Consider the following 26,370-nt stretch of genomic DNA (forward strand, 5'->3'; position numbering starts at 1 on the left):
GGCAACCTTCCCCCATCTGAGGCCAAACCTCCACTCCCCCACGGGAATCAATGTCAGTGCATATCAGGGATTTGGCCTTTGGCAGGTATCAGATAATGCCCACACAGATTTCAGCTTGAATATGTCCATCAGCCCCATGAGTGGTTATGGCAAACTCTGAGCTAGGATGCAACATCCTAAAGGTGGATGCTACTGGAGCATCTAGATGCCCATAAATTCTTTTTGAGAGATCTGCCTCTGAGAGCAAGTCATCTGGAGAGGCAGAGGGAAACTCAAATGGGGAAATGAGAAAAGCAAACACCCCACCAGCTCAGGGCAGCTGGGAACAGCCACAGGCTACTCACCCCCTCTCCCTGCCCACCCTCCAAACCCACAGCACTGGTGTGAGACGGTCTGACTTTTGGATCTGGACAGGCACAGCTCTGGGGCCTCTTGTGTAAGCACTGGGGAGGGGGTAGGAGCTGCTTCCTCCTGCTCCGGCCGTTGCAGCCTCAGAAACCACCAAGTCCCCTGTGCGTTAGGAACTGCCTGGAGGCTGGTGCTTCCTGCAGGCGTCCTGTGCTCATGAATCACACCTTGTCAGGGCTCGGAGTGCCCAACGGCCAGGTGACAACCAAGATGTGCCCACCTCCTCACCACACCGTCCTGGCCAGGCGAGGGTTAAGCAGGCATTAATCACAGCCTTGGAGAGACGTTTCAAAGCCTCTTCCAAATATTATAAAAAATGTCTTTAATCATCTAATAGCGCAAACTCTGCTGGTGATGGATGGAGAGAAGTCACCTCTCTCCTCCTGAACCTAACAGATGAGGCTGAAGAGCTGCTGCTCCAGGGTGGAGAAAGTTGGGGAGGGGGCTGGGGGAAGAGAAGGACATTTCTCAACCTCCCACCAGAGCAGTTATAAATATGAGGTCGTACAGCAAGAGATGATAACGCATTAAGGGCTCTTGAGATATTAGTCTGTCAGCCTCGTTAGACACAGCCTATTTGGGGCTGACTGCATAATTAGAGGCTGGGGTACCCATAACTCATCGGTGTTTATACAGTGGGAAGGGGCTACACTCACCATCACCCTCAGCACTCTGAGAAGTCATCGTCAGCAGGCATCAAGTTCCATACCCTGCTGCAAAAAAAATCCTCCTCCCCTCGGGAACAACTGCTCCTGCCCTTCCTGCAGCCCTGAGCCCACTGCACACTTCCCTCTCCCCTCCCCTGGTGGGAAATGAGGCTACAGAAGTGAATGACTTGCCCGAGGTGTCCCCCAGGGTAATTTGTGATCAAGGGGTGAGAAGTCCTTGCTCCCAGGCCTCCTGCCCATGGGATGGCTTGCTAGGGAGCAGCCCATGCTCTGTCCTGCATGGAACTGCACCCCCTGAGCACTCCCAGGCAGCCCCCACATCAGGTTTCATCCTCCTGCTCCCTTCTGTCTTTCCAAGGAACAGCTTGGACAAAGATAGGGATGTCTGAGCAGAAGTGACTCCAGGGAAAGACAAAAACATGCAAACTCCCCAGGACAGTCACACCTGCCCTCTTGAGAGCATCCCCCACTCTTCATATGCTATCCCTCACCATCATTGTGCACCAGGAGATGCCTTTCCAACCTGCTTCGTGGGCAATCACCAAGAGACAGGCAAAGCTCCTCAAGTGCTACTGCAGCCAGAGTAGGGCAGCTAGGGACCCCATGCTTGTTGATGAAGCTGGCAGGGAGCTGGGATTTCCATATCCCCTCCACTTTCTTTCTCAGTTCTGCCTAGGTGGTGAAAAGCACTTTCCAACCAACCCAGCCAAAAAATTGAACAAGTGAAAGAGGGAAGGGGAGCGTTTCCCTTCTGCAGCTGTGCAGAGTGAGGGCACTACAACAGCCGGCTCCTGCTTGAAAGGGAACAGAGAGGGAGCAGTGAAGAGGGGAAGGTAGACAAAAGCTGCTTCAAACCCAGGGCACCCAGAAGAGGTGGCTTTGCAGCACCAGCCCTTCCAACAGCGTGTCCCTGTAACTCCTCTTGCCCTGTGGCAGGTGGGAAAATGAATGCACCAGGAAGGGCAGGGACATCGACATGAGAAATGAGACCCCCTCACTGCAGAGACTGCCCTGACACTGCCAAAGTCCCCAGTGTGGCCACCTCAACCCCTCTCCTTGCTCGCCTGCCACAGCCAGGGAGGGGGCAAGGGGTCCATGAAGGCGGGGGCAACCCCATGGCTTCCCAGGCTGAGGTAGGATAATGAATCCTGATGGGAGAAGTGACCTTTTCCAAATGCCAAATGTCATTGGATTTTATATCACACCAGGACAATGTGCCATGGGTATTAAAATCGTTTTTCCAATAGAAGTGTGCATGTGTATGTGTGTGACAGAGAGATGTGAGAAAAATAAAATTAAGACATGAAAATTAGGCTGCCTCTAAACACAGCCTTTAGAAAAAACTTAGGTCCTCACAGAGCAGGACTGACAGAGAAGGTCCATGCCCTTTGCTCCTGAGATCATGGATGATTTTGTCAAGAGAAGATGACTTCTCCAAACCCCATGACAGAACTAGGGGAAAAAAAAAACCTCAGGTGTCCTGATCTCCATTTCTAAAGTCCTGCAAAGGCTTTCACCTCTACACTGTCCTCTCTGCTGTGGAGGGGCACCTCCAGAGCTGTGACTGCCCACAGAGGCAGGTACAGATGTATGCAGAACACAGATCACCTTGCATGTTTGCTCCTGGACACCCATAGGTGTTAGTCTGGGCTGTGCACATGGGTAAAGCAAACTCCAATGTGACAGCCAACATCAAGTTACTTGGCCTCGCCTGGGCTTTAAGACATCCCAAGTCTCTGTGTGCCAGCCCTGCAATGTGCATGGAGTATCCATGGAGTTACCCATACACACGGGTACAGACACTCCCTAGGTATGGCAGGATACATTCCCATGTGAAAACACAATGTAAAAAGCAGGGAGCTGGAAGCCAGATTCACTTGAACTCCAGCCTGTTCCCTCGATCTGCAGGGCAATTGTCCGGCTGAAATAACAACGCTGGGACCAACCCCCCAAGGGACAAGCTGTGTTTGTTTATTCAGCCTCTTTCTCCCTCTCTCCTCTCGACAATGCTCTGACACTGTGTCCTGCCACGCCGGGGCTGCAACCCCAATGGGCTAAATTTATCCCAGCTGGAGCCCTGTTTACAAGCCTTGTCCTGTTTACAGTATGGTCCATCTTGCCCATGACCAGGCACTGGCCATCCCTGGGGTGGACATTCTGTGTCTCACCTTTCTCAGCCTCTGCCATGCACAGGCTGCCTGTGTGGTCTCTGGAAAGATGCCCAACAGCCCACACTCTCATGTGTCTGCACATAGAGCAGCTTGTGGCCCATCTGGAAGGTGAAGCACCTGGGCTGTTTCTTGCCCATCATGGCTCAGTAGCAGACTAGATGGCCACAGCCTCCATCAGTGCTGGCTGGTAGCAAACCATTACCTAGGAAAAAGGCTGCAAGCTCAGCAATGAAGATGCAGTGAATCCCACGAGAAACTGGCTGTGGACAACCACGTTCTGCCATGAAAGTATTAATGGAGCTGCATGTCTCTGGATATGCTTTGCTCCTCATAGCTCACACTGCAGAGGAAAGTCACAAGTTTGGGCTGCCACACACCCACCCCTGTCTCCCTGACAGGCTCACACTGGCTGGGAGGACAGAGCTGGCAGGACCTTAGATCCCTCTTCCTAGTGAGGAAATGGATGTCACACCAGGGGTCTTAATGCTTGAACCTGGCCAGGCCTGATGGGTTGATGACATTGTGAACAGACAAAATACTAGGGATGGGTTGGATGGGAACTTACTGCCAGTACCCACTCACACTCTTCCCACACTGATTTCCATCTCTGGTGGGATGCACTGTCTGTGGTCTGCTGGCAGGTGATGGGGGCTCACCTGGTCACCTCCCATATTGGGGGTCTTCTATGGTCCCAGTCTGCCTCACCTACAGGGCCTGCCTTCAGCAGGGCTCAGTTGGCAACATACAGGCTTTTGTTTGCTGTTTAATGAGTCCCAATGCATGAAAGATTCTGTTAACTCACTGGCTTGCAGTCAATATTGGCCACCAGTCTGTAGAGTCTGGGAACCACAAGAGTGCTTTGGGAGTGACTGCAAATCCTCACCTACAAGCCCGTGAGCTACCTCATGCCCTGCCACTCTTTCCCTACCCATGTCTGGTCTCAGTGGTTGCAAGGGGGACGTGAGCACCCTGAAGCTGTGAAATGAAGCAGCTGGTCCTGTGCTCCTGCAGTCTCCCTCATCAGGAGCAGCTAACAGAGATTTGCCTTCATTCCTGGTGGCAGGGTCCTTGCTCAGTAGTGATGAACCCCCTTCAGCACCTTCTCATGGCTGGATGTACCTAAGCTTAATAAGTGAGCAACCTTCTAGCATGATGATCATGCAGCCCTGTTCCACATGGTGCAGGCCCAAACCACTGCCTACTGCTGCCTTGGGAAGGCTCCTGCTTGAAAACAAGAGCTCTGGATCACACCCTGTGGTAAATGACATCTCATGTGTACATGGAGGAGAAAGGAGGATCTCACAGAGAGACCCTGCTCTGCATCTAACTCCCAAACTGGATGAGAGGCTCCGATCTTGGTGTACAATGCTGCCTCTGTGCAAGGAAGGGTCCAAGAGCAGCTAAGTCTGAACCAAGGTTCCACTTACTGTGGTAGGTCCCTGGCTGCAGGTGCGCGAGGAGAAGAGTTATCAAGGCTTTCCTGTTGCTCAAGTCTTTTTGGAGACAAATAGACTGTCCAGAGCAATGCCATGGTGGAACTGTCATGGTGCCCTAGATCAGTGTCTATCTTCTCTCAGTACTCACACTCACTTTGCTTATTGCTTCTAAGCTATTTGGGTTTCTTTGTACCCTGGGCAGCACCACATGCTCCAGATCACACTACCTGGTGAAGCAGAGTCTCCAAGGAGAGCAGAAGAGGGGTCATCTACCCCAGCATAACTCCTTGTCCAGGGTTATTGAGGTGGTCTGTGTATGATTGTGGGTGGGGATGAGTTTGGGCATAAAGGCTTCTCTGCACCAGGTACTACTCCTGAGACAAGCTCAGCATGCTGAACATTTCTTATTCCAAGAAGAAAAGCTTATTTAAGCTCACTCAGACCCTCTTTCACTCTGAAATACTAATGGCTTTCGGGGAATACTTTACCAGTCTGCAAACCACCTCCAGCCTTCGTTCACATTCGCTTCCAAGTACAGGCAGGACATAAAAGGGAAGGGCTAACGGAGCGGCACATCTGCGCACAAACACATACGTGTGTGCTCCTCACACGTGTGGCTCCTCATCTCCGGAAGGAGATCTTCCCATCAGGAAGTCATGGCCCTGATTACTTTGTCTTCCACGTTTAAGAACATCCCTAACTGCTCCTTGGATAGCTCAATTAGTAAAGTGAATATATTATATAAAGTCTAAAAGATTAAACTATCATAGGCAGCCCATAATTTCATGAAGAAGTCAGGGGAGCATATCCCTCTTATTAACTCTATAACAAATGTGATGAAAATGTTCAAATAGAATGTTAATGCAATGTTACGTGTAATTTTCCCAGGCGATTTTCTGCTGAAATATTTCTTTATTAATAGTAATTGAGGGCATAAATTATGAATGAGGCGATTTTCTCCTTTCACTGGGAAAGACGTACTAATGGCAATAATTCTTTATAATAATTTTTTGGGGGGAGAATGGGGAGGGAGCTGGGGTGAGGGGTTTAAAGAAAAAAATTTAAAAAAAAGAAAAGTCTTTTAAAGGGATTGCAAAATATATAGACTAGCAGTGCATGTTTTATGGCAGGGCGCTGTATTTCACTGCCATGTGCCCTGCATCCGTCCTGGGAGGGTCTGTGCTGCATCTGCACTGCCACGTTCAGGCCTCAGGTGAAGGCAATTTCCTTGCACCTTCTCTACTCTGCAGGTGAGTGAAGCCTTGCATCAAGCGAAAGGAGTATGAGAACATCAGTGCTGTGTGTTTGCCGATTCAGGGCCCCCCATTTCACTAAGGGAAAAAGTGGCAGCAGCATGCTGGGAGCTACAGGCACTTTTGGTCAGTAGATGGGTATTCCAAGGTTAGCAGTACAGGCTCTTGCCAGTTTAATGCAGACTCTGACACCTTTCCGTGCCCTCACCACAATCAAAAGCACTTCTTTGTGCTTGTGTTGAGGCTTTGGGGGAGGTTTGTTTTACAGTAATGGAGCCTGCTGATCCTGACCTCCAGCAGCTCCAGCCAGAGAAATGTGTGGCAGAAAGCGAAGCTTGGTCCTACAGCCACTGAACTTCACACAGGCTTGAAGCAAAGGGGAGTGGGTCTGTGGGCTATGCTGACTCCCAAATGCTGTCCCTCTGTGGGATACAGCACGGGGACATGTACATGGCCAGCTCGGGGACACACACTCACACACCACGGACAGGCAGCACCGAGCAGCACAGCTGCTCACAGGGAAACAAAAAGTCCTTTTTATGATGCCAGAATGAAAGAGGCAATTTACAAGGATTCAGTGCTTGCTCTCCCTCAGGTTTGTATGTTTTCTTCAACAGACCAAATGACTTCAAAAATTTTCCACTCAATTAAAAAAAATGCTGGTTTGAGTGCAATCCTCGGCCCCTTCTTCCTTCACACATCCCTCTTCTCAAGGAAAAATAAAGGGTAAAGAAAAGATGACATCACTTAAATTTTCATTATGGTTCAATCAGCTGGGAGAAAAACTTCCAAATGGGTTAAACTTTTATACCAAAGAATCCACTTTACCCCTGTTTTGTTTAAAGCTTTTCCCAGGAAGGAAACATTTTGCACAAGCTCTAGTCTACAAGTGTAGCGATTAAAATCTTCTGATCCCAGGCCTTTGTCATACAAACTAGAGAAGTATTCAGATAGCTGCTTAAACAAACTAAAAAGCACCTCTGCTAACGGCTTGCACTGAGGGTGGGCAGCACATACCGGTACTGAGCAAGCCGCAGAGGTCTTGAACGCCCATGCACAGGGGTGCAGATGTGCCACACGTGGGTGTGGGTGTCGGTTAAGCAGGGGGCTTTGCTCCTCCCTGTGGGCAGCTCCTACATCTCCCATTTCCACCGGAGGATCCCATCTGCCCGGGCTCTCGCTGAGCTCCCCACTGGGCTGGAAGAGGAGGCAGAGCTGGTCCTTCTGCCAGCAGCCAGGCTGTGCTGTCCTGTCTCTCTCCTCCGGAGTCACTGACCCTCAGGCTCTGCCCGCGGCTTACCCAGCTCTGCAGGCTGTGCAAGAGGCTGCAGAGAAGCTGACAAAATCAGTGTGATCTGTCACTAACCCTCCTCAAAATTAGGTTAATAATTTATGATGTTAAATGGGACAGTTAATAGCTGGGCCAGATGATTCCTCAGCTAATCTAGAGCACGGACTGAGCTGCAACGAGTCCTTGGAGAGTTCATTACACTCCCTAGCCCTCGGCGCTAGTGCTTTTGGCTCCGCCGATACCTACGGGAGGCTGTGGCTGTGCCGCTGGCAACATGCCTAAGACTTGCCCCTCATCAATTAAGAGAAATAAGGAAATCGACAGGAAAATTAATTTCCAAAGAGACAATGCCTCTGACACCCGCACTGCCCTTGGAAAGCCAGGGGGGTATCTAGGAAGCTGCCTGCCTCCTCGTTGAGCGAGGTCAGACTGCTTTTCTTGAGGGTGGGCAGGCACACAGGGGTGTAGGTGACTGAACAGAAGATGCTTTTGCTTCTGGGTTAGAGCCAAGCAGGCTCCTTACTAGAGGTGCTTTGCCACTCTTGGGAAGAGACATGACACCCACGCCTGCTGCTTAAAGCCCTTCCAGCATCCCCTCCCCAGCACAGGACAGCTCACAGACAGAAAGGATTTACACCCTGACCATGCACATTTCCAAAGAGACCTCAGAGGCGAGGGGTCAGGATGAGAGGGTCCAGCAGGTCTTTTCCATCAAGGAGACTGAGCTGGGTCAGCTACCTCATGGATGAGGCTCTGTTAAAATGCCCCCCAGGGCCAGCCCTTGTCCTAGAGCATGGCAATGAGTGGATCTTCAGCCACTTGCCTGGTATCTCTCTCATCTCCCTGATTCTTGTCCCATCCTCTCACCAACAGATTGAGCCCGCACAGAAACCAGGTGTTGGACATTAACGGCCTCACTTCACCAAGACCACAGGCCCTGTCTGTGCCTGAGTCCTCCTGCTTCTTCAGCCCTTTCTGCTTTCCCTGGGTCCCAGTAGCTTTCCCAGGGCACAGGAGTGGTTTGTTAGGAAATGCAAGAAATTACTAAGGGTACATCTCTGTGTTAGAGGCTTTCCATCCCTATTCAGTGTAAACAGATCAAGTCCATGGCACCTGGAGCAAAAGAGACCTTTCAGGGCTGATGGTACATGAGTCTTGCTCTGCTCATCCTACCTCACTTTGCTCTGCAAAGGCCTGATCCTGCAAGGCAGGACAGAAATCCTTTACTTTGCTCTGTGAGCTTCGCACCGAGAAGTGTTCAGCCTTGCAGGACTGAACCTTAAGGCAGGATTTCTGCAGAAAGATTCCTGGCTCTGGGATGACGCTCAAGTGAAATAGAGCATAGGCAGGGACCCACCTCACTGACTCCAACTGCACATGGAGGTAGAAATCAGCTCCTCTGCTCAGCACCTCACTGGGGGATGCAAAGTAGTGCTAGCCTCAGGGAAAGCTGGATAGGGTACCGTGGTCACTTTCCATTCCAGAAGAGCTAGATGGGTACCCTGAGATACGTTTCTGACAGTTTTCATTTATTTTTAACTTAAAAAAACTAAGGCAGAGAATGTCTGTGTGACCCAATATCACCTACAATATCAGGTGAACAGGGCAATTTCTCTATTAGCCTAATGTTCCCAGTCCTGGGCTGTCCATTCCCTACCCTTAGTGTGGTCTTCAGACAGACCCAACTGGCTAAAAAGTGACCAGCTGGACTACCAAGTGCAGGCTGCTGCAGCCAGATGTGCATTGATGACTCGTGCAGATGTTTGCCCTCAGCACATCTGGGCAGTAATTCCCTTTCTTTCCTTCACATTCCTGTTGTACCAAATTCAAACCATGCACAGCACCAGGGGATTACCTGCAATTACAGTTTTCACACATCGGGGCTGGTTTCACATGGCTGAGGAAGGAGGGGAGAGCAGCAAGAGGTAAGGGCATCCATATGGTGGGCTTCTGCGGGCATTCCTTCTGCATGTGCAGCAGAAGGCAGCAGGGTCAGTTTTCCTTCCAGCTCCTGCCCAAGTTCATATGGGAGAAATGACAATTAGAAGGCCAACAAATGAGGCTGCCAGTTTCAGAGGGGAACAAGTGCAGTAACTTGAGGCTGAAGCGGAAATAGCTTTGGTCAACCCATTTAGAAAATCATCATTACTACAGAATTTATGGCTGACATGAGCTTGTCTGATAGATAGGACTATTTAAAGGTGGCTAAAGCCTCCATTTATAACAATGTCAGAGAAGTGGGGGTGGAGTAAGATGGGGCCTGTTTGAAGATCAAAGGGGCACCTGGAAAAGGAAAGAGGACTGCATCAGCCCCAGCAGTGGGGGCAAAGGAATGGCAGTGCCAGCTAGGGAAAAGTCTGGTGTAGTGGGGTGAGAGGGACTTGCCCTCTGAGCCGCTGCAACCACAGCATCCTCCATGTCTCCTCCTGCTGCTCCTGCCCTTTTGGCTAAGAAAGTATCACTGCCTGGGTGCAGGCTGGCTGGGCTCCTGGCACACAGGCGAGGCCTTCTGGATTCAGCACCATCCAGGTGATGGTGGGCATGGACATCATTGCTCATTCAGGATGTGCAGCAGTATATGCCAGGGGTGTGCATTTAATTAGATGTGAAAGAGAAAGCAAGTTTGGAAGACAACAAGCAAACACCTATGAAATCAGATTTCCATTTTTCCTTAACATAAAGAGTAGAAAATGAGTCCTGGCTGTGATGAACCATTGCTGTACCCAGCCACTTAGCTGTGCTCCTTGCCTGCACGCCCCACAGGGTTTTGCAGAGAATCACTCAGCAGCTTGATAGGGGGACACTGTCTCAAGAACAAAGACAGGAAAAAGACCACTTCCCAGTTCCTTGGGCCAAGCTGTTGCTCACTGGCAAGACTTTGTCTCAAATCAAACAGAAATGCTGCAAGGGAGCTGGGGGCTGGATGTCCCAGCATGTTGTGTTTCCTTACAGATGTGTGAGAGAACCACAACCAGTGGTGAGCCATCTGGAAGCAAGCACGATGGTATGGATGGGCTCTCCACTCAGGCACTTCTAGAGGGCTGACTGACATAGAGCTGCAGGGTGGCACTTCCTGCTCTCCAGAGCAGGGAGAAGATCCCAGAAGGCAAGCGGCCTAGGGATGGCATGAAGCCAGGCACCGGCGTCCCCGTCCCGGGCTCTCCTTCCCAATTCGGCTGCTCCCTGTCCTTTGGGGATGGTGGCAGCTCCTCACCTGATTGAATTTCCAGGCCATCACTCGCTCTTCCTGCAGCTGCGAGGCACGATCGCCCTCCCGGCAACCCCACGCTCACCCCGTGCAAGGAGGGGCTAATTCAGTTAGCCCAGTGGCATTAGCTGCCGTGAAGAATAACCCGCCAACAAGGGCCTGCGAGCCTGACACAATATTAAAGACCCCACTGCCCTCACTTGGGGCAGATTAAGCTGGGCTCATTGCTTTAATGCTGCACTCCTCGGCCGGGCTCCCTCCAAGGCTCTGCACCTTAACTGTATTACCCCAGCACCGATGTGCTTGACCTGCTGATATTGCTCCCACTGATAATTCACCTCCCAAGAAACTTTGCCTTTTTGACCTCCTACCAGAGCAAGCTCTAACCCCATAGAGCAGGGCTACCCCTGCATCCCACCACTCGTGGGATGCCCTTGGCACCATTCTGGGTGCCCTTGGCACCATTCTCTGCATCCTGTCCTTTAACGGGCCTTGAGGTGCCTGAGCCTGACAAGTTCAGACAATTCATCTCTGCAAACAGGTCACTCTGGCAATCCCAGGTTTCTGTCAGTGACATGCACACTGAACATGTGTCCATGTGATGGAAGCATCTGTGGGTGCCAAGGATGGAGAATGTTATTTACAGTGCCAAGAACATGCAGGACATGTGAGGTACAAAGGCCCTCTCTCTCAGTAGCAACATGAAGCGATGCGCAGAAGGAGCATCGGGGTCCTCCTGCTCCCAGAATTACAAATGTCTCATTGGATCCAGGGAAGTAATCAGGAAAAACACCCAAATACCAGCCCAGGGTGAGCCTGGGCTCCAAGAGAAACTCAACAGAGTGGTGTGGGAGCAAGAAATTGGATCATTGCTCTGCTACTGCCAAGCACTTCCAGAGCCAACACCATCTAAACCCAACAGCAGCCACTATTTTCTCTCACCCACAAGTTGCCAGCAGGGGTCAAGTGCTCTGTCCCATGACCTAAGAGCAACACAGGGAGCAGTCCTTGAGATGCTGTCTGCTCAAGCTGCTGATTCACACAACTTGGCTTTTCATAGGAAACAGCAACACTAAAGAATCACCTTCCTACTTCATCAGCAACAGAGAGCTGGTGTATCCCACTGGACTCCAGAATGAAATTTTCAGTCACCTTTCCTGAGCAAAAAGTAAGCCTGACTTAGCCAACCTATTCACTTCTGCTCTCCTCACTACAAAATCAAAATCATTTGTACCCATCTTTTCCTCTTTTTGTTTTTACTGTTGGCCACACCAGATATTTTTACTGAAATGAGTTTGACCACCCCTGCTGCCTGCTCTGCCAGGTTATTGGATGCTCACAGCTCCATCTGGCCTCTTCAGAAAGGAGCAGGTTTGCAGCGGTGAATTATAATTCCAGCTCAAGACTGCATCTGCTCCATTGCCTTTGCATGGGTGACATATTTACTCACTTGGCACAGTTAGCATTTAGGTAGAGGATAAGAGGTTGGAAAACTAGTTATGTACATAACTACTGTATATCAGTTGTAATATCTGTTAGTTATGTAAAAGTAACTTTCCCTGCAAAGTTTGTGCTGCCTACAAAGACACTGCACGTTGCTCTTCTAGAGACCTGGTGTGGCTCACAACCAACAAGCCCTCATTTTGGGCCCATTTTGCTTCCTTATTTTCTGATTTCACTATTCAAAGGTGTATTCCCCTTTTTTTGAAGAAACAAAAGTAGAAAAAGGAACAAAGTTAAACCTCTGCCCAAAACTCAGACCACAAGCCTTGGCATTTTTCTTAATATTGAAAGCCTTGGTGAAGCTGTGTTGGATCCATGCTTCTGGCACAGGAAACTGAGTGCCCACACAAAAGGAGTGTCACAGAGCAGTTGTGAAGCTATGTGGTCTGCTGGCTGTCAAGACATGGGGGCTCTATGGCGGACTTTGCCAGCAACCCAAAGGATCCTGTGACCCTGGGGAAGGGACTGAACCTCTTCCTATCCCTGATGCCCTTCTCTGGGTGCATGGGGACATCAGCAGGTGAAGTTAGCTGCTGCCTCTTACCTGGGATGGAAGGAGTTCTCACCTTTACAACATAGAACACCACCAGACTAAATCCAGGGCAGTCTCACATACTGAATTAGCTGGCTGAATCAATGCTTCAGAAACTGTGCTTGTCCACAGTGGTCAGCTCAGAGCCTGACCAGACCTGGAACCTGTCCTAGCCTGATGAAACACTCATGCTGAGCCATATCAGGGGCAGAAAGTTTTCAAGTATCACTGTTCACAAATTAAGCCTACAGACAGGAGTGGAGCTGGAACATGTAACTACACAGGAGAGGCAAAAGCTTATTCCTTCTACTGTACTCCTGAAAAGGATCCTTTTGGCTGCCTGCACATATATTGCTCAGCAGGGACTCAATCTTGCTCCTGCTTATGCTGGGTGTGATGTGGCTGAAGTGGAGATACGCCCTGCTGGGAGCAGGAGCAAACCTTGCCCTTGGTGAGCAATCAAATGGGTCAGAAACAAGGAAGGGTGTATGACTTTTATGAGCCTTTCCCAAAAAAAGGTAGCCAGTGTCAGGGTAGAGTCAGGCTCAGAATGTAAGCTTGGGCAGAGGAACAGTAACATTTCCTGGTTTACTGCTAGCATGCTTTGGGGGCAAATGGAAAATAGTTGATGTGAATGCTTTTCCTAATGGAGTTTATTTGTCTAAGTGCAATGCTTTCACACTGAGGTAGCTGCCCTGCCCCAAGACCTGAGCTAACCTTGCACTGCTGTTCCCACTTCCAGTTCCAGTGCTACTCTTGTATTGTGCTTCTCTGCAGATGGGCAATGACTGCAAGCACTGGCAGCCCACAGTATCCCTTCCTCTTTTCCACCTGCTGGTCCAGAAAGTGACTGGTCAAGCCAGTAACATCTGCACAAAGGGGAGCCACTCACCCTATCATGGGGACAGGGACCCCTACAGCACCACCAGGCAGGTGACATGGGACATTGGGCCTTCTGCTTCTCACCCTTTTGACATGACCCCTCCTGTTAGAGGGAGATTTAAGGTGCTCTTATATCTCCCTGTTGTAAATGGCCTCATAAAAGTGACAGAAAGACGTTGATATGGATGCTTGTTAAAATTTTATTACTAATCACCACCAAAGTTAGCTGCTATATTTAACCCAGGCAGCAGAAAAGAGGGGAGGGGACACTGCCTAGGCAGGATGAAGAAATCAAGATCAGAAAGCAAAGGGACGACAGGGTGATGAGTGGCCCTGACAGAGGTCTGTTGGAGCAATTGTAAATACAAAGCTCAGGGCCTTCACCCTTCCACATGTCAGCAGCAACCATAAGGCTTTTACAAGCCCTAACCCAAGAGCAGGGCAGGTCTGTGATGGAGCATGAGGCTATGGACCAAAAAGACCTCAGCTGAACTCCCACCTCTGTTGCAGCCTCCTCAAGCAGCCCTGGGCTCTTTTCTGCTTGGAAGCTTCTCATGTACAGAGTAGATGAAAATGGAGATTTAACAAGATAACTTGCTTCCAGCTTTCCAGGCTGGAAAATTGTCTCACCAGTGTGCTAGCATCTGGCAGTCCTAAGACAAGCAAGGCCCCTCCACTGGGGCTATGGGGACACAGAGTTAAGCTTCCTTTCTCACTTAGATCTTGTCCTTGCAGGTAAGATAAGTGTTTAGAGGAGAAAGAAAGCAGCCCAAGAATGCCAAATCTCTTGGTGAAGCAGGGCGTTCAGTAGTTGCAAAGGTATCACAGGCCACTTACAGACTAGTCCTTGCTGAAGCATCAGTGGGAAAGGATTAGTGAGGAGTTCTGCTTTTTACAGGTTGACAGATGAGGAAGGACGGAAGACAGCAAAAACATGGAGCATGTGCAAGGCATAGGCTCAGCTATCCCTGCCAGACCCATAGGCTGGGGTCATCTCCCCATGCAGGAACATTAGAAAATGATGGTCCAGATGGTCACAAGGACAGGCCCAGAAGAACCAAGAAGGTGGTCATATGTTCTGTTGTGTTAGTGGCATACACAGAGTTATGCCCCACTGCATGTGGCTGTGGCATGTGGGCTGGGGTAGCTGGGACAGGAACCTGTCTCCCTTCTCAGCATAATGCACTGATCAGGAGAGGACCTGCTCTGATCAGAGGGTAAGAAATCAGCCTTCTGCAGGGGCATAAGAAAAAAGAGGTGATCAGTTTTCTGCTCTGCAGTCTGTCTGGTGATGGGAATAGTATAAAAATATTTGATTGATGCAGGGAGGAAGAGAAGAGAGAGAAAAAGTCTCATAACGAAAATAAGCACTGTCCCCTCGATTTGGTAATGGCATCCGGATGACTACAGGTTTCCAAAGCATGAAAGGCAAACTATTGCTTGAAAGACCTTAGCTGCCACTATCTCTGCCTGACTGTACCAGAGAGTGGAACAGGAGAGAGAGGCATGTTCCTCTCTGAGGATGCTCTCAGAAATCTCCCTGGTACTCCCCATCTGCACATCCTTTCAGCTTTATGGCTTCCCCAGGTGTTTTTGGCAGGTCTCAACATCCCCACTGGCCCTAATACTTGCTGCACTGTAGCTTCCCTGAGACCACTGTCTCTTTGGCTCCTCATCACAGGTACCCTTTTCCTGGCACTCTACTGTAGCTGGAGCTGCTGTCTGTCAGTCCTCACATCCATCTTCAGGGCCTCTGTATAAATCTCCTAGAGGCCTCTTTGCTCCCTATATATCTATCTAATTAATGTTAGTATAAGTAAAGCACAGCCTTTTCCCCTTAATAAGCAGAGTGCTAACTTTATTACAGGTTGTCTTTCCTTTTTTTTTTTTTTCTCCTCTTCTTGCTTTGGAGCTTTAAATCATGCTCAGGAAAGAGCTTACGAAGGGAAAGGCTCTAAGGCTCTGCACCACAGCTCCCCATGCCTTTGTCCCAGTGCAGCTTGCGAGGGCCATGGGGACCAGGGGGGCAGAGGGCAGTAGGAGGAAATTGGACAGGATGTGTTCAGAGTGATGCCAAGAGCGCTGCACTGCCAGGTTAGTCAGGGTCAGGGGAGAAGTCAAAGGCCATTGATGTGTTGTCTGGCTGAAGGCAGAGTCCAAGCAAAACAAGGTGTTAAATATCTGCTAATTAGAAGTGTCAAAACAGGACTGGGAAGGCAAGCTTGGCTGAGGAGGGCCTGGAAATGTGATAAGCAGAACTTGGTGGAGAGGGACATGAAATCCTGGGGCTCTGGACCACACTGCAGGTGACAGCAGGAAGGTCTTTGCAGCTGCATTCCATCCTCTGTCGTTTTTTTGTGTCCATAAATCCCGAATGTGAGATATAAAAGAGATGGGCTCAGAGGACAACAAAGTCTGTGTTGTTTCCCTACAAATTCCTAAGACTGTAAGAAGCAGAGAAGATTTTATAAACGTGTTATTTCTCTCTGATGATAGCTCTCTACCTTTCTCCTTCTTGGACAACACCTCCCCTCCCCTAGCTATGCTCCCTTTTGTCCCACACAAAGTGTTTGTTTTCCCTTTCTGCTTCTCCCACAATGCCATCAGGCTGCCCTGATCTGGGTGCACTCAGCTCTGCCTGTCTGTGAGGGCCTTGAGATACTGCATGCAGAAGAAAGACCCATAGCTTCTAGTCTTCTGAGGCTGCACAGCAAATTACTAATGGGAAGAGATGGTGGAAGATCTGACTGCAGGCTGGGCTTACCTCAGCTCTGCAGTGACTCTCCAACCCTTTGCCAGTTCCATCTCCTTGTGCAGCACACAGGTGCAGTGTCTGACACTAATCCACTTGCATGTTGCAACAGACGCACCCCACTGCAAAGAGTGGTGGGGACATTGCAGGAGGGGGCACTTAGCATACACTGCTGCCCACGCTCCCAGTGCTTGACCACATTTCATGCACATGAGAACAAATGCCTTCAGAAACTTCTCAGCCAAAGTAACACACCTGGCCTCCAGCAAGCTGGGCACAGGGGAGAGGTGCCTCACTTCTTCCTACTCTACACCAAGCCACAACCTGGGCGTTCTTTAATCCAGCACAGCAGTCAGAGGGCTGCTCTGAAAGGGTTAATGCTCCCCCCTGGCCTGGGTGCAGGGGTGAAAGGGTTACCCGTGTTGTGCTCGGATTCTTTGGCTGTAATGTGATTTCTTGGCTTTCACATATATATTTATGCAGTTTTGTCCACACTCCTGTCCACTCCCCCCACGCGGTGGCTATTGATCAGGCTAATGGAAGGGATCCGATTGCACATGCTCCGACATGCTCCCACACAGCCTCGCCAACTCTTGCCCAGCCAATCAATGTCATGGTGCCCCCGAAAATTTCCCATAATCTGATTTGAAGATGTGTTACCACTTAATAAAATCCACACTTGCCCTTTCTCTTCCCCTCTTACTGAATCACATTTGCACTCTGGCTCCTAGACCATCTCCCGCAATGTCTATGTCATGCCAGCCCCAGGCAGAAGGGCCATGGAGTGTACAAAGACTAAAAATGGCCTGAGTGTGTAAGGGAAGGTATCTGCTCTCTCCTGGGCAATCAGCACTGCCCAGAGGTGCCTGGGGACATGCATGGTGACATGGGGCTGGTGTGTTTGGGTTACCTACACCTTGCTCCCTGTCATAGTGTGGTGGCTGTAAGGGCAGCAGTGAAAAAAGCAGACAAAGAATGTTCCTCTTAAAAACATGGTGAAAACCATTACTGGCTTTCTACAGCTGTCGGTACACATTCCCAGAGTACTGGGAAAATAATTCACAACAGCATATAAAAATGCCAAGAGTTATTTGTTGTATGAATGGGAATCTGTTTTCTGATCAGCCCGTGCAGCAATGACAAGAGGCAAGCTCCAGGTAGTTGGGGCAAGATGCCAGCTGGATTTAAATGAGATACTCTCTGCCACTGTGTCTACTACAGGGAGGTTTGTATCTCTAAGAAGAGTGACTAATCCTTTGTCCCTTCCTGGCTCTCTTGCTCCAGCAGATAGTCTTGGTGCTCCAAACACTTCTGCTAGCTCAATGGCACACTTGTGTCTCACAGGAGGGGGCACAGAGATACACAGAGCACAAAACTCCTGAGCTGTCAGGTTGGTCACAAATGTGCAGCAGGCCAGGAACAAGTCCAACTCCTCTCATCCTTGTCAAATATCGGGAAGACGACATTGTGAGGTGCAGACCCCAGAGGCGGCATCATTTAGAGCCCCGGCCCTAAAAGGTGGGAGTCCCCTCCCACAGCAGAGCAAGAAGCCATGTACGCAGGGAGTCACAGCTGCCTGGGGACCCGGGGACAGGCGTGTGCCAGCAGCAAGCTGAACCTGAGCCCTGCAGATCAATGGCTGCCTTAGAGTCCTACGCGTGTGGGGCCGCTCCCTGGGGCTCGAAACCTGACGCCGAGGTTCAATAATTCAGGGGGAGAGCTATCAATGGCTTCTCAGCTCTTCAGAGAGGAGAGCAAATTGAAAGGCTTGTCAGGAGTCAAAACAGAGCAGGGCAAAGCTGGGCTGAATGTCAGAGAGATTAAACAGGCAGAAAGCCACAGGAATGGGATGGGATGGGATGGGATGAGTGGGGCAGCCACTGCTTTTTATGGTTCACTTTGGCAACTGTAAAAGGAGCTGGATTGCAGCAGAGCAGGACACTTTCACAGCAGGATGGACAACGAGTGCTCCAAAAAGCTATCTGTCAGAGGGGATTTTGGCAGCTCTTATTCTTAGGCTAAGAAGAAGTCTGGTGGCATGAGGTTCTCTCAAACCCAGGCGCTGGGTCCCTGAGCAGTATGACCGTCTTGCTGCTGAACTGGTGTGGTCAGGGGCCAGGGCAGAGAGGGTCAGGGCTGTGCATCCCAGTTCATACAGTGCCTTGCATGGGGAGAAGGATGGGACAAGCCTTGTGGCAGCTTCCAGTACAAAATAACTCTTCCAGTCCCAGGCAGGACACTGCACCAACAGTGGATGATAAATAATGGTGATATTTCAATAGACACAGGTATGATAATGAAGAGCTATTCTTCTTTTGCAAAGATCACTTGTAGAATTAAATATTTATAAATGATATTTAGACTCCCAGTCCTGTAAAATGCCTTTTCTACACAGATAATATATGTTGACTTGTTGAAGAACCAAACCAGTTTGATATGATTAAATACAGAGTCGAGTGACATGATTCATTCCCTTTCTTCATCCACTTGCCAGCCTGTGACACATGCAAGGATCTCTCCAAACATTTCTAAAGACATTTGACAAAATAAAATAGTTTTTTAAATTGCAACCATCCTAGCTGCAAAGTACATTGAAATCTCCCCAACATCCCAAACACCTCAATCAGTTTTGCAGTGCCTGGCTTATCAGGAAGCTTTTTTGTCTTTTTATGGACAGTTTCATTTGTGCTGTACATATGACTTATATCCAGCTCTGGTCCCTGACCTTGCAGTCACTTTTGTGGGGAACCAGGAACTGAACTGACAGAGATGACGGTGAGCAGAGGCACAGACCTAACCCCTCTCTCTTCCTTCTCACAGTGCTTTAGCAGCATGGTCAAGCACATTGTGTTTGAACACTCGTTTGGTTTAAGAGGGGTGTTACCAGCAGTGTCTGCTTTCCACAGAACCTGCACTGGTTTCACATCTTCAAAGTACTCTCCATAGCCTCAGGGGATAAAAAACAGAGGTAGAAAGAGGAAGAGATTGCCAAGCTGGTGAGCTGTGTCCAGGGACACTTGTCCCACAAAGCTTGCCTGAACATCAGTTTGATCCCAGCATAGAGGTTTAATTTTTCAGTTTCACATGGAGGAGGAAAAAAAAACTGCCCATCTTATAGGAAAAAAAAAAAGGTGAGATACTCAGCTCAATGCTTCAGAAGGTAACAGAGGAACTGGAAGGGGTACTGAAAGGCTAGCTGAAGCACTGGAGAAGGGCTCATTCACCTGCAGAAGCAATGCTGGCTCAGGAGAACTGAGACAGAGGTCAGGGGAAATGGGGAGAGCATCTCAAGCCAGATTATGAAAAGGACAAAGCTAAACTCTGCCCCTCAATGTCTAGAGGGACTGGTGAGGCTGTCAAGTCAACCTTGAGGATGACTGCAAACAAGGAGCAAATCATGGTGAGTATAGGCATGTAAAGCCCCGAGGGGTTGTCACCAGCACCACCTCCTACAATGAATCTCGCTTCATCTTACAACTCGCCAGATGTTTTCATTATCTTTATTCCTTCCTTAGAGGCTGTTCCAGAGTCCATGCTTGCACAGACAGGAAGCTCCTTCATAGCCTCATTTTAGATACAATCCCACCTACAACACACAGCTCTTCTACCAGCATTTGCCCCTGCCCTAAGAGCAGTAGGGCTGGTGCAAGGATCGTGAGAGCCATCTCCACCCTGAGCAGCAAGGCTTGTTTCTAGCACGTAGTCGGACTTGTTAAACAGCACAGGCAGCGCTATTGGAAGGAGAGGTTTCCATTAATTTGCAGGTGCTGGGGGGAAGGGGGGGAAGGAGAGACCAGGTGCTTTCTGGACACTGCCCCCAGCAGCCTCCCCCAGGTCCATTCCCATTGTTTGGCAGACGTCCCACGTGGCCCCACCAAAGGGGATAACAGGCTCAGGAACAGGGTGAGTGACAGCAGACACCTTATAAAACGCCTCGCAGAGCGGGGCTGGCGCCTTGCTGCAAGCCGCGCACATGCTGGCAGCGCAGCCGGGCTCGGCCCCCGCGCAGGTAGCGGAGGGGGAGGCTCACTTCAAAGGCTCTGCTTTTGCAAGGCTCAGGACGCGGGAGGGCGTGAATTATAGACTTTGATGTCTGAGCAGCGGCAGAGGAATCGGCGTGAAGATCGTTTATAAATTGCTATTTACAGTCTCCACTAAGTGCCAGGCAGCCCCTTAAAGCGAGGGATCAGGTTTAACTGAGGGCTGCTGCAGAGCGCGGCTGCTGGAGGCCGGGCCGGGGCGCAGGCTGGGCTACGTGTGGGCAGAACGTTGCTCAGGCGCTTTGCATCCCAGACAGCCAAGGTCAGCGCTGGACATCTTCCCAGCAAATTTTCCCAGGTCTTTCTTCCAGGCCGGCACCCAGTTTGGGGGAGCTGTCAATGCTTTCCAGGCAGAAAGAGCTGTGGCTCCCAAAGAGGCAGCCCTGTGCCACAGGAGAGCAGAGCTCAAATGGGCTGATCCTGGTTCCTGCTAAGAGCAGAAGAGGCAAACAGGGACTCTCAGCATCCTGTTCTACTCCCAAGGGGTTTTCTAGCTTTGCCTTGATGCCTACTTTGTTCCCTGATGCAATTTGTGATAAAAAACACGCCTAGGCAGAATTGCTTTTCTTCTCTTGGCTGCTTCTGTGCCACCAAGCTCCAGCTGCCATGTTCCTCTTGATACAAGACCAAGGAGTCAAACTCGGCAGCTTTACAGCAGAGAAAGGAACAGCACTCAACTGCTCTGCCACTCAGACACGAGGTCATTTCTGTCTGTGGTCGCTAGTCAGGTCCTACCACACACTGCTGAGACTATCTGTCTCTCTTTGAAGGAAGGTAAGTGCATGCTGCTGCCTACAGCACATCTGAGATACCTTAAAGTTGGAGGTTAAACACTCTGAATCCTGGAAATGTAAACAACTGAGATTTAAATCCACGCATCTGGAACTGCTGTGTTCCCCCCTGACCAGGACTCACGTCAAGAAATATCTTATTTTGGGCTCTTCCTTGTCTAATCTGAGGGCTAGCCTGGTGGGATTTCTCCTATGTGGTTTGTCTCCAACCCCTGAAACCATTGATCAACAGGTAGCTGAGCCCTGGGGGATCTGCAGTATGGAGCATGCCTTGTCCAGGGCTTGCACACTCTTGGTGAACCCTACAAGACCTCACACCCTAAATGTTTCCAAAGGTAGCAATGAGCCCATAGAGGTGGCTGTGATCTCCTTGTCACTTTCCTCATCCCAGCCAGAAATACACATTGCTTTGCACAGGAAGGACTATCATGTGAGTACTGAGGAGCACACCTGGGAATGCCACATGCTGTTCCTACACCTGAGCATCCCTCACCCAGCATGCACTGTGCTCTCTACCCCAACACTATTTCTTTGCCTTTTGGTGGTGTTTACAGGTCACACATCTATGAATACCTCCACATGGACTTCACGTCCTCTTCAGCATCACCAAACCAGACACCAGCTCATAACATGAGCCACTGCTGTTTTACTTGAAGGGTGCCACCCAAACCATAATCTGTGAGCTGATCTGGTTTACAATCCATCAGCCAGCTCTGAAGCCACCGCTCACATCACTCTGGGACACACAAGGATCCTGGCCCAGGCACTCACTGTTGCTCAAATAGCACAAAAGGCTACCTCCAACAGAACTTTTCCACATACCCTCAGTTAAAATTTCATGTCCTGCAGCTGCACCAAACTTTTCAAGTGCAGCTGCTATGTTCTGGAGGTTGAGACAGGCCAAGCTGGATTTCCCAATGAGTTACAAATCCTAAGTCAGTGAACATTTTTGGATGCTGACTATTAAATCAAGAGCAGACAGACAGACTTTCCCATTGTCCTCTCCTTGCCTTAAAGCCTTTGGTGGTAGCAGCACTCAGCAGGCCCAGTTCTGCCCTTGCACATGCACACATAAACTGTAGATATGCACATATTTCTCCTTACTTCAGCCACCCTCCAGGACTTATCTCAAGCAGGACGGGGAACCCTCCATCCCAGTCCAAATTGATCCCTCCTCAGACACAGTCATTTTTATGTCCAGAAATATTTATATACTTTGCACAACTGTTGTTTGCAGAATCTCTCTTGGTGGCTTCCACACTTCATGGCAGCCTGTGTTTGAAGTTGCACCAGATGGGAGACTGGACCAAGGATAAATAAACCAATCAAATCTGAGAAAACAAGCCCCCAACCCTCCTACCTCCTTTTCGGACCAGTGTGAGGATCCAGCCTGGGAGAGGGGGGCAGGCTGTGCTCTGATGCTCAGACTGCTCCCTCCGTCCACCCTTGAAGTCCTTTCCTCCGGGCAGAGTTTGGTATGTGCTGTTTGCAGGGGGCTTGTTTTTCTAACATGGTGAACACATGCTCTCTCCCGAGAATCATTTATTTTACATCAGAGATCCTGGGGCTCTTGACCCAGAGTTTTGCAAGATGGTTTTGTACTTTCCCCCATGAAGAAGGAAGACACATTCCTCCAGCTACCCCTGCACGAAAGGCAGGTCCCGGATGTTTCCTTCACAGACCAAGCTTAACCTCATTTCCCTCTCAAGGCAGAGGTTAAAAATGACGCATTGAGGTCAGAGGATGCTCCAAGGGGTTCCATAAAGATCTCCCAGGAAGAAAATCCTGTTTCTTTTGCTGATAGCAGTCTTCTGCTTGTGGGGTACCAGTAAATCAGGTGAGCAAGGAAAGATGGACACAAGTGTTTATGCAAGTCTTAACAGATTATCCACTGTTTTGACTGTACCCCAACATTACAAATGTCAAAGGAAGGCATAAAAAAAACCTGAAGACATCTCTCTGCCATCAAGGTCTCTCCAGAGCCACTGATAGCCAGTGCAGTAATTGTAACAGCCCAAAGTCAGATCCACCTTCAGTCCTACCAGCAGACTTGGCTACTGCTCACCTACTGCAGGTTGCTCTGCACACAGCACTTCCTGTGCTTCATCACATATAGTTGCAGTTGGTGCCTTACTGGGCCAAACACACCTTCCATCCCCAGAGTGCAGGACAGTCAGTCTTCCTCAAAGGTGAGAACCTCCTGAAAAGCCCCTCTGGATGGACTCCAGAGCCCACCTTCCTCCCCTGGCAGGGGAAGGGGTGTTGAGGGAGAGCAATGCATCTTTGCGTAACCCGATCCGTTAACACGCAGCTTCTCTGATGTGGGCAGCTTGTGCTTTACAGCATTAGAGGAGCAACATTTCATGGAAAATTCAATAAATACCCCTGTACAGCCAGACATCTGTAAACAAAGGCTTCCAAATTCAATCAGGCTGTGGGCTCAGAGCAGCATTTATAGGCTACAGCATGGAATATTATATAGGAAAGCTAAAAAGTAGGGGGAGGGGGCAGATTCCTGGAAAATGAAAGGTCTTATAGCTCTCAGTTACCCCAGTGATGAATAACTACGTGCTGTACCACCATGCCCCTTCCTGAGTGGCTAGGGCAGCCTTGCCATTCCCAGTACGCCAGCTCCTGCATCAATCTGCATTGGGCTCTCACCTAGCACAGGCATCACAGTGAAAAACATGGCAAGACTGGCAAGGTAATCACGGAGTCCTAGAATCAACCAGGTTGGAAGAGACCTCCAAGATCATCCAGTCCAACCTGTCACCCAGCCCTAGACAATCAACTAGACTAAGTGCCTCATCCAGTCTTTTCTTGAACACCTCCGGGGACGGCGACTCCATCACCTCCCTGGGCAGCCCATTTGGAGCACATCCCTGCTGCCAGCCGTACCAGGAGAGTGACTTTCAGCATGTAGGTCTGAAGATGGGTCTGAAACACCAAGAAGTAAAATCTTCCAGAGCCTAGAGATATTTACAGCCAATGCTCAACTCTTGGTGGGGTTTGGGAGTGGAGAATAGTATTTTGCTTGTCCTTTGGGGCTTTACTGGGCCATGCCATCCCCCAGCACGTGACGGGGTCCCATTTCTCTTGTCTCTTCTGTCACAGCCTCAGTCCACACTTGTAATCAGACCACCTAACCTGGACAAAGTGAAACAGAATGTCCCACTCACACTCTGCTGAGTCCCATGGCCACGTACTACACTGAGCAGCAGCAGTGCCATGACCCACAGTCATGCACACAAGATGGCTGCTGACAGTGGTACAGAGGATTTGCTCCCAGACTTCAGCAGTACAGGACTTGTGACACATAGCTGAGCACTGCTGGTCAGGTTTGTGTACACTTGTGCACAGATACACTCACACACAAGCCAGCACAGCACACCAGCAGGAACGTCTCTACCTGCTTTGACCAAACTTTTGTCCGGATACAACCCTGTGTGTATCTGCCTCTGACAGCACAGCAACTGTAAATGTCTCCAGCTGCTGACAACAGTGTTGGACAGCATGGGGCAAGGGTGCCTGCTAATCTCTGCTACCCTGACAAGGGTTTTTTCAAGCTCGCTGCCAAAGACATGCAGTAGTAAAAGATCAGAGCGCTGTCCTCCTTGCACTGACCTGGCTGACTGTCCATCAGCTAAAAGTGACCACCTACAGGTTGTTTTGCTGTGAGCTCCATGTAAATATAATTTCAAACAAACCCAAACTGCTTCATTAGCACTTGATGGATATGACACCTTGCAGACTTTAGACTCACCTTTCTTGCTGAAGTCCCATCTGCTGGCTGCTCCAAGGTTCACCTGCATGGCCAAGGGTCTTGATTTGTCCAAGCTAGACTTTACAGATCCGTGCAAAGGGTAAGCCACTATCTCAAAGAAAGCTGCTCAGGGGCTGCTGTGCTCCTGCAGCCTTTCAGGCCTCTCAGGGATGGTTACAAGGGCAGGATGACTGTGGTGCCCTGAGGAAGATGGCTATCAGGGAACAGCTTTGTGTAGCTGGAGCTGCATCTAGATAACCACCTTGAACCCTGTAGCAGCACCCACCGAGGTGATAAGCCCATAGTTAGGGCAGGCCAAATCAGGCATTTGTCTTCTCCTTCCCCTCGGGCACACTTTTGCTTACATCTCAATCAGGCCTTACAAACACACCACCACACACGGAGGCAAGTATATATAATAAATAGAGCCTAGCTCTGAGGGCAGCAGCGGTAAACTATTGCCCAGGGGACAGGAAGGTTAGTGGGATTGTGATCTAAAACCTGAGGCTGGCAGCTCTGCTCTCCCCTGGGAGAGATTTCCACAGCTACCGCAAGGAAAACAATCACTGTTTTGGTTATTACACTTCATTTATTGGTTTGTTCAAAGATCACAGCCAGGCAGGCCCTAAATTCAGGAGTGCTCGGAGCAGGGCTTTCCAACCTCACTCTCTGTGCTGGTGTCCATGGGGCTGCCCTGCACCCCAGGGTGCTCTTCCAGCTTGTGCCCTTCTCTATTCCAGGACAGCTCCATCCTGGCTACCTCAGTAAGATCCCTCCATTATGACCAGACAAAGCACAGGAGGAGATCTGATCTCAAGGAATGTGACCAGGAGAGAGATGCACAAGCAAGACGTCTCACTGGTGTCTACACAGTCTGATAGCAATGCAAGAGGAAGCAGCACATGCTCTCCAAGGGCAGACACAGTGTTGGGAGTGTATTCACTTCCCAGGAAGAATCTTCCCTGTTATTTGAGAAAACATGAAATTATGGGCTGGAATGGACTCATCCACACCTACACCTTGAAGAACAGTGAAACTCACTGCCTTTCAATCTGGTATGGGCTCTTAGGGAATTGCTGGAGGACACACATTGTCAAGTTCACCCATCTGAGTCATTTAACAGGCATTTTGAAGCCTGGAAGTAAGACCATGCAATGAAGGGACCTCCAAAACAAGCCATGAGCATCCCTTTACATGGTGGCAGCACAGGCAGGAGTGATGCAGTAACCAGCTGAGGCTGCTTTGGCCACACAGACCCCATATCAAATCAAAGCAGCTACTGTCCCTCCAAAACATGGAGAAGATCATGGCTGGGATTCAGGACACGTGAGGTGCTTCCCCAGTGCTCCTGAGACAGCTGCCCTGGAAATGTTCCTGTAAACTGCTATTAATTAGTTGACACTGGGCTGAGCAAACAGGCTGCCCCCTCTCTGTGCACCCCCCAGAAAGGCAGTGCTGGAGCAGGCCAGTGTGGGGGGATAAGTCTTGGGTACATTCTTCCAGTTAATATTTCAGCCCACAGTTGCCAAGGGATCAGGGTTGGCGTTTCCCCCCTTCCTCCCCCTTCCACCTCCCAAAGCGCCAGTGGTGAGTGGATAGCCAGGTTATTGCCTCCCCCTCCCTTTGCAAGCAGATGTATGGGAGCCAGAGGAGGAGATTGATGGGGTTTATA

At 49.9% G+C, this 26,370-nt stretch overlaps 1 protein-coding gene across 3 annotated transcripts in view; it reads right to left on the reverse strand.

Moving 5' to 3' along the window:
- Nucleotides 1–26,370, reverse strand: part of RNF220 (ring finger protein 220) — a 244,999-nt gene that overhangs the window by 146,424 nt on the left and 72,205 nt on the right. The window lies entirely within an intron of this gene.

Source organism: Pogoniulus pusillus, chromosome 8 (assembly GCF_015220805.1).
Source record: "Pogoniulus pusillus isolate bPogPus1 chromosome 8, bPogPus1.pri, whole genome shotgun sequence".
Lineage (NCBI taxonomy): Eukaryota > Metazoa > Chordata > Aves > Piciformes > Lybiidae > Pogoniulus > Pogoniulus pusillus.